The sequence below is a fragment of the Amblyraja radiata genome, chromosome 11 (genome assembly GCF_010909765.2).
Source record: "Amblyraja radiata isolate CabotCenter1 chromosome 11, sAmbRad1.1.pri, whole genome shotgun sequence".
Lineage (NCBI taxonomy): Eukaryota > Metazoa > Chordata > Chondrichthyes > Rajiformes > Rajidae > Amblyraja > Amblyraja radiata.
In genome coordinates, this window is record NC_045966.1 from 18,515,920 (window position 1) to 18,524,930 (window position 9,011).

The 9,011-nt window shown below is 42.4% G+C and overlaps 1 protein-coding gene across 1 annotated transcript in view; it reads right to left on the minus strand.

The window, feature by feature from the left end:
- The window catches only part of psd2 (pleckstrin and Sec7 domain containing 2), a 108,971-nt gene extending 101,595 nt beyond the window's left edge, over window positions 1–7,376 (minus strand). Inside the window, exon 1 of the mRNA XM_033029448.1 lies at window positions 7,281–7,376. The gene's annotated coding sequence lies outside the window, so the exon portion shown is untranslated. The remainder of the gene's footprint in view (window positions 1–7,280) is intronic.
- Window positions 7,377–9,011: the final 1,635 nt, after the last annotated feature.

Here is a 9,011-nt window from a genome sequence, read left to right on the forward strand (position 1 = left end):
AGCTTGCAAAAAAATGTCCATTGGTTCTGAAGCTTGCAAAAAAATCTCCATTGGTTCTAAAGCTTGCAAAAAGATGTCTATTGGTTCTAAAGCTTACAAAAAAGTGTCTCTATTGGTTCTAAAGCGTGCAAAAATGTCTCTATTGGTTCTAAAGCTTGCAACAAATGTCTCTATTGGTTCTAAAGCTTGCAAAACATGTCTCTATTGGTTCAAAGCTTGCAAAAAATGTCTCTATTGGTTCTAAAGCTTGCAAAACGTGTCTCTATTGGTTCTAAAGCTTGCAAAAAAATGATTATTGGATCTAAAGCTTGCAAAAAATTGACTATTGGTTCTAAAGCTTGCAAAAAATGACTATTGGTTCTAAAGGTTGCAAGAAATGTCTATTGGTTCTAAAGCTTGCAAACAAAATGTCAATTGGTTCTAAAATGGTTCATACTAGCGCTCCAGAAAGCCCCCCCCCCCCACCCACCCCCACCCCTCCTCCTCCCCCTCCTTGGGTGTGTCTTGAAATTGAAAGACACTACTTACTGCAAATGGTGGCATGAAGTTGAAAGGCACAACTTACTGCAAATGGTGGCTTGGGAGCTTTGGCTTGAAGTTGAAAGGCACCATTACTGCAAATGGTGGCTTGGTTGCTTTGGCTTGAAGTTGAAAGGCACTACTTACTGCAAATGGTGGCTTGGTTGCTTTGGCTTGAAGTTGAAAGGCACCACTTACTGCAAATGGTGGCATGAAGTTGAAATGCACTACTTACTGCAAATGGTGGATTGGTTGCTTTGGCTTGAAGTTGAAAGGCACTACTTACTGCAAATGGTGGCTTGGGTGTGGCTTGAAGTTGAAAGGCACTACTTATTGCAAATGGGGGGGCGTGGGTGCATTGGCCTGAAGTTGAAAGGCACTACTTACTGCAAATGGTGGCTTGGGTGCAATGGCTTGAAGTTGAAAGGCATTACTTACTGCAAATGGTGGCATGAAGTTGAAAGGCACTACTTACTGCAAATGGTGGCTTGGGTGCTTTGGCTTGAAGTTGAAAGGCACTATTACTGCAAATGGTGGCTTGGTTGCTTTTGCTTGAAGTTGAAATCACTACTTACTGCAAATGGTGGCTTGGGTGTGGCTTGAAGTTGAAAGACACCACTTACTGCAAATGATGGCTTGGGTGTGGCTTGAAGTTGAAAGACATCACTTACTGCAAATGTTGGCATGAAGTTGAAAGGCACTACTTACTGCAAATGGTGGCTTGGGAGCTTGAAGTTGAAAGGCACTACTTACTGCAAATGGTGGCTTGGGAGCTTTGGCTTGAAGTTGAAAGGCACTATTACTGCAAATGGTGGCTTGGGTGTGGCTTGAAGTTGAAAGGCACTACTTACTGCAGATGGTGGCGTGGGTGCATTGGCTTGAAGTTGAAAGGCACTACTTACTGCAAATGGTGGCTTGGGTGCTTTGGTTTGAAGTTGAAAGGCACTACTTACTGCAAATGGTGGCTTGGATGCAATGGCTTGAAGTTGAAAGGCATTACTTACTGCAAATGGTGGCATGAAGTTGAAAGGCACTACTTACTGCAAATGGTGGCTTGGGAGCTTTGGCTTGAAGTAGAAAAGGCACTATTACTGCAAATTGTGGCTTGAAGTTGAAAGACACTACTTACTGCAAATGGTGGCTTGGGTGCTTTGGCTTGAAGTTGAAAGGCACTACTTACTGCAAATGGTGGCTTGGATGCAATGGCTTGAAGTTGAAAGGCATTACTTACTGCAAATAGTGGAATGAAGTTCAAAGGCACTACTTACTGCAAATGGTGGCTTGGGAGCTTTGAAGTTGAAAGGCACTACTTCCTGCAAATGATGGCTTGGGTGTGGCTTGAAGTTGAAAGACACCACTTACTGCAAATGGTGGCATGAAGTTGAAAGGCACTACTTACTGCAAATGGTGGCTTGGGTGCATTGGCTTGCAGTTAAAAGGCACTACTGTAAATGCACTTACTTCCTGTTTGCATTGTATATTGATTTTAGATAAAACGCTACCACTTACGGCTGTGATTTTTGGCCATCTTACTCAGTCCCCCTCCGCTGAGCAGGTGCAGAGAATTCTTCCCATCAATGAAAAATAAATGTTATTAGTTTTTAAAAAAATGTTGAGAATCTCTCTCCTGTCAATCACTCCATGAAAGCCACACCTTTTCCGGTGGGGGGGAGGGGTTATAAAACCCGGAAATGTGGGTGTGGCTCAGTCTCTGCAAGATGGAGGAGGGAGAGGTCACAACTCGCTGTCTTTAGTGGCTTTGCACCCTACTTCAAATGGTATGAAACTGCACTTGAATTTGGTGGCCTTGCACCCTGCTAGAAGTGGTAAGAAACTGCACTTGAATTTGGTGGCCTTATACCCTGCTTGAAATAGAATTTCAAGGATTAGCCGTGAGTCAACTACCAGCCCACCAGCCGTGAGTGAGTGAGTTGCCAGCACAACAGGCTTGATTGACTGAGACGCTAGCCCAAGAATCCATTTGGCGCACAATTTGCATACTAGCCCTCTGGAAACCAGTCCCTTCAGCCCATAACACCCATACTAGCGCTCCAGAAAGCCCCCCCCCCCCCCCAACTGGCCACCAATATTAGAATTGGTGGAGAGGTGGAATATTGCGTTGGATGACCAGCCCTCCTGTGTGATGCTGGGACCCAACGGGTCCCACTTAGTCTAGTTTTATTATATAAAAGGGACTAGCAATTTATTATTTGCTATTGGTGGAATATACTGTCAGAAAGTGCCATGGAAGATTCAATGGTAAATATGACAATAAAAATGAAAAGTATTGAAGTAACAAAACTTGCAGAACTAATGGGGCTGTCCTCTGATTCGAACTCGGGGAATTACGGTAATAGCCGCTCGAGTCTTCCCGAGCTTACCACATTTCCCGAATACTTGCCGTTAGCGTTACGAGCCGCTAAGAGACGTCCCGAGCTCCGACGTACCCGCTACGTACATTCTACGTGCTTCCACGAGTTTGATTTTTTTTTAACTTGGGAATTCTTGGGTGAACTCGTACAGTGGGTCAGGCCCTTTGAGGGAAGCTGAAGTAGAGCGAGACAAAGTGGATGTTTCTTACCAAAAGCCAAACAGGCATATTACGGTGTGCAGCTGCCTTCTTAAATTTTGGATGAACTCCGTAGTAATTACTAACTGACAAGAATGCGAAAAAATAGGAGTAGGCCGCCAAGCACTCAAGTCTGCCCTTCCGTGCAATATGATTATGGCTGATCTATGTTAGCCTCAACTCTTCTGTGCCAGTTCCTGTAACCCTTAGTTCATAGATCTTTCAAATATTTACCATTCTTATCCTTAAATATATCTCATGATTTGGCCTCCTCCACCCTACAAGGCATAGAGTTCCATCCAATTGAATGTCCTCTGAGAGAAGAATATTCTGTGTTCCTGTTTTAAATAGTGATGCCTTTATTTTGCAGATATGTCACCTTGTTTGTAACCCTCTCATTCATGAAAACATCTTAAAATCTATTCTGTCAAGCCCTCTTAGAATCTTATATGTTTGAATGAGAAAGCATATCAGATGGCATAGTCAGCAAGGTAAGAGTGGTGAAAGGTGTTCTGAAGGACAGAGACTGGCGAGTATAAATGCACAGGTAAAGTTCAATAATTTAACCATATCTGATTCACTGCTATTTAGTGGATTCATCCACTTGCATCACAATATATATTGTTTGAGAACTTCATAATTTTTAATAGTGATGAAATTAGTTTGTAATATTTCACATTAAAATACAGTAAAATACAGTACTCAATTTGTAATTGGAGTCTTGGTCTCTGTAAACCTTACACAGAGATGGTAGAAACATTACTCATGTTTCAATTTTATAGGCAATTTGAAAATCGATTCATAAAAATTAAAACTAATTTTATATAATTTAATGCCACTTTATAAATTAAACTATTGTTTCTACAATATTTTGGAAGAAACAACTGCTGGGATAGCAAGGTAAAGCTTTGGTTGCTGATCTTACTCATTATTTAATACTCGACTGAGTTTCTTTTATCTATTAAGTATTAACAAAATGCAATCTATATCTATATATTACTAAAACTCTCATCTTGTTTGTTTGTATGCATGCATGCGTGCGTGGATGTGATATCCCAAAAACCCGCCAAAATAGTACACGATAGCGCTACCATTTATGGCCCACCTTACTCACCATTGTCCTGGGACATAAATGAAACAAGTTTTGTTCGGATTTATGTTATATTTTACAAGTTATTGATATTTTAAACTTTACAAAAACACTTTTCAAACCACTTTTCCATTTGCCCTGCCCGTCAGCCACGTTACAATGATGTCACAATGGGATCCCGAATCTTATTTACATTAAAAAATCATGATTTTCAAATTAAAAATGTTTTCATTCACAATGACGTCGCAATGGCATCCCAAATCTAAAACTTTGTTTAATTCAATATTTTTTTTTTTTTAATTCAAATTCTTCCATTTTCATTAACAGCTTATGAGCCTGTCCCACTTAGGCGACTTTTTAGGCGACTACAGGAGACTATGCGGTCGCCACATGGTCGCCACATGTTCGTGGGTGGTTGCCGGGGAGTCGCCTTCATGGTTGTGAGTAGTTCCCGCATTCTCGGAACTAGTCGCGGCTTCATTCTGGTTGCCGCTAATTTTTCAACATGTTCATTTGCTCATTTTTCAATGTTGAAAAATTAGCGGCAACCAGAATGAAGCCGTGAGAGTAGTGAGAATTCTCGTGCCATAGGTGCAGTGGTAGTGGGTCGCCAGGAGGTCGTAGGTTCTCGTATGTTGTTGCCGGTGCTGACCAGTGACTTTCATTGGCACATTGGGGGAAAAAAACGTAAACAGCAGTTTTCAGAACAAAGGATAACCGACCGGTAATGTTAATGTCCGTCGAGCTTCACAGCCGTGTATCTCTGGCTTCTTAAAAGTTGTCTCCACTCCCTCTCCCCACCCAGTCTCTCCCTTCTCCCCCTTCTCTCCCCCCCCCCCACCTCTTTTAAAGGACTTAAGTGACCCTTCCCGTACACTGTGCTTTCACCGTCTTAATTAAATGCCAACCTTCCTGTTCATCGTGGTGTGTGTCCGTATCACAATGGCTTTGCACCGTGTGAATTTCACTCAGACACCGCTCCCCCCGCTTGCCCTGTCCCCCGCCTGCATAACTGGCTGGTGAAGGAAGCGATGTGTGTATGTGTGTGTGTGTGTGTTCCACTCTGACAGTCGCTGTTCCAGTCGCCGGTTTTTCAGCAACCTGCTACGACTTGACAGTCGTCGGCAGTCGCCTGAAAAATCGCCTGTGGGACAGGCCCACAACATTGTTGTGGGACAGGCCCACAACTGCTATAGATTCACTTCTAGGCTAAGACGGCATTGGTGCAATAGCTTGTATATCTTATAGGCTAATATGCAATTTTTAATGTATTTTTGTATCTCCTTATACTGTTTGATGTGTTATATGGACCTGTGTCTGAAATAAAGCTTTAATAATTGTGTTTTGGTTATTTTAAAGAAAAAACATGATTTTCATTGTGGTGGGGTGGGATAGGGGGAAGTAAGGAGTGGAGGAGCAGGGGATAGAGGGAGGGGAGGGGGGTAGGGAGGGTAGAGGGAGGGGGACGTGGGGGAGGTGAGGAGGGAGAGTGGTGGAGGAGGGGGGGGGGGATAGAGGGAGAGGAGGGGGGAGTGAGTGAGGTAGTGAGTGGAGCATAGAGGCAGAGGAAGGGCAGTGGGGGAGGTGAGGCGGGAGAGTGGGGGAGTAGGATATGGGGAAGGTGAGGAGTGGGGGGAGCAGGGAGATAGAGGGAGAGGAGGGGGTAGGGAGGGGAGAGGGGTTATTGAGTGAGGGAGGGAGTGACTGAGGGTATGGGAAAGGGGAGGGAGATGTGAGGGAGGAAGTGGAGAGAGGAGGAGAGGGGAAAGAAGAGAGAGTGAAGAGGGGGAGGGAGTGCTGGGGATGAGGGGGAATGGAGGAGGATAGACGTAGGAAGAGGGATGGCGAGGCACAGTTGGGGGAGGGTTGACGTGACTCATGTCACAACGGGGATCTCTGGCATCACAACAGGAACCCCTCAGCCGGGCCTGCGCAGTTGGGGGCTATGGGTCAGTGGTGGAATATTGTCTTGGGGGACGAGCCCAATGGGCCCGCACCTGATCTAGCACTTATAAACTTTTGCAAAACCAAACTTGTGAATTATAATGATTTACAAATTCTATTGAGAAAATAACTAGTTTTGCTTTGTAAAGTTATTAGTAATTCTCATATAACCTCTTATATTAAACTCACGTTATCCTTCAGGAACCTTTGATGGTTATTATTTCTCTCCAAACTGCTAAGAGTGTTCAACCGAATATTTTATTCAGATGTATCAATATTTTTCCTCAGCAAATACTTTTTTTTCCCAAGAATACATATGGAAATTCTTGAGAGCCAGCATGGACCACAGATATAAAGGGTTTTATATATTAACTTCCATCTGTTCAGCTCCACAAGCATTTTAAAAGGACAATAAGATTATTTGGGACCCCGGGAACTCAAAGCTCATCTATTGCTTATGCTGAAATTGAGCAGCAGAAAAGGCAGACTGACAGCATTTATCATTGAATACTACATTTAAATTAACAAATCTATTAATACATCCTTCCATTTGTATTTAAATAAATCTTTCTCATGTAAGAAGAAAGGCAGGTGTAGCAGGCTACAAACCCAAATTCCTCATTGATAATACCCTTGATCAGCGTTGATTGAACTATATTATTTCAGGATCATAGTACAATTACCATGACAACGATGTGAACTGGCAACTGCAGCTACCACCAGATTAATCTACAACTTCATAATAGATCAATCTTATTGCTAAATAAGAAGAATTTCTTATAAATAGCTTCTGTATGCAACTTAAAATATTCAACAATTTTAATTTATCATTCATTTGTATTCTTCAGAAAATGCATTGGCATTGTGCATTATTTCCAGTGGGTATGTCTTATATCAAATGGTTTTAAATGCATTATACACATTCATTACAATATTCATAAAGGTAAAGATCTGGATTCATTCGTGCCCCAGTAGTAATTCGTGCCCCAGCTCAGATAATATACGAGACCAACAGTCGAATGTGAAAATACAGCCAGAAATTGCCATGTTCTACAAAAATCTATTACACATTACTTCAAGAGCAACAGAATGTTGTAATAAAGAAACTGTGCTATAGTCAAATCATAAAATGCAGTAGTGAATTATATCTGCACTTACCAGAACCAGCAGCTTCTTTCAGCACAACACCCTTTTCTCTACAGCCATCCATGCAAAATAATCAGCAGCTGCACACCGGGGCTTATCCCATCCCCCCAAACCCTACCCAGGCACTTCATATGGTATCTTCCTAATTAGAAAGCTCCAATGCACAAGTCTTATCTTCCAGGTGTCACAGAACTGAACAGGGATGTAGGATACAGGATCTGCATACAGGGGTAAAGTGAACAATGATCACTATATTCCAACAAGAAAAGATCTCAATAGATAACCCATATGGACCAGCAGTGCAGGCTGACCAACATCAAATGGTAAAAAGGTGTGCGTAAACTGCGGAATATATTCTATAACAACAGGATTTCATGATCTTCAGTATTTATGCGCCTACATCTTAGAATTAATATCCAATGTTTAACAAAATATATTTTTGAATAATCAAAAGAAATTAGTTGAAAATTAAAATATATCTTAAACAATAAGGCAATGCACCTTGCACTGAAAAACTATTTTCATCATTTTAACAGTAAAATAAATTGTATGGTCTAGTACTCTGCAGAAATCTGTTCCCTTATTGTGATATCAACTGGGAAATTAAATTTAAAAATCAACCCAAAATATTGCAACTGAACCATTCTCAAAACTATTGTGCCATATTTGATTTTTTTAAATTGCCAGTACATTTATTTGTAGTTATTAGTATTATTAATAAGTATGACAATAAATATATACGAAAAATCACGATATATCAAAAGCAACCAAAATAATTTATTAAGCTTTCAAGGTCAAAGCATAACCAGGGAAAAAAGAAAAGGGTGACAACTAACACTATTTCATTTAACTGTGGAATAAAATGCTTCAGGCAACCCTACTCGACTTGATCAACTCTACTGCTTTATTTATTGAACCATCATTTATGCCATAAGGGAATAAGAATTTTTTCAATCCAGGATTTCAATGATGCACATAAAATTAAAGCATAGCAATATTTGAATAACCTATTATTTGACATGTTCAATGCTCAGTTTGCTCTTCACAATAATCAATAGATCCTACTGCCTGATGAGTAATGCATGTATTAAGCTCCTAAAGCCTCTGACCCACTATGGTGATTTTTTTCGGCGACACCCGGCTGTTTTCACATGGTCACGGGGTGATGCCTGTATGGTCGTGAGTAGTCTCCTAAAGTCGCCTAAAGAGTCGTAACATTTTTCTGGTCGCCGCGGGATTTTTAAATATTCAAAGATTTTTGCCGACTGTGGACTAAAGGGCCTGTCCCACGAGCATGCGCCTGCATGCGGCGAGCGTGACCAAACCAGAAGCGGGGGCCGTGCGGAGATCGAGTGAGTGACGTGAAGTTCGAGCGAAGTCCGCGGGAAGTTCGCGTTAGGCGTACGCCGTTAAGACGCTGCGTACGGCGTCGAGACGGTGCTCATTACTCATCAGGCTGTTGCCGCGCAGAATTTTTGAACACTGTCAGTTTTCCAGAGCCCCGCGCGATGTCGGGACCAGCTCCGCACAATTCCATACGGCTCCGGCGATCGAAGTGGGACCGGCCTCGCGAGGCCGTACGGCTCAAGCGATCACGTTAGGTCGCGCTTGCCTCATGCAGTCGCATGCTCGTGGGAAAGGCCCTTTAACGTAGCTTGTCTTCTCCTGTCGTAGGTGGTCATAGGTTGTCGCCAGGATGACGCAGGTTGTCACCGGGTGTTGTTGGTTGTCGCCGGGTGCTGA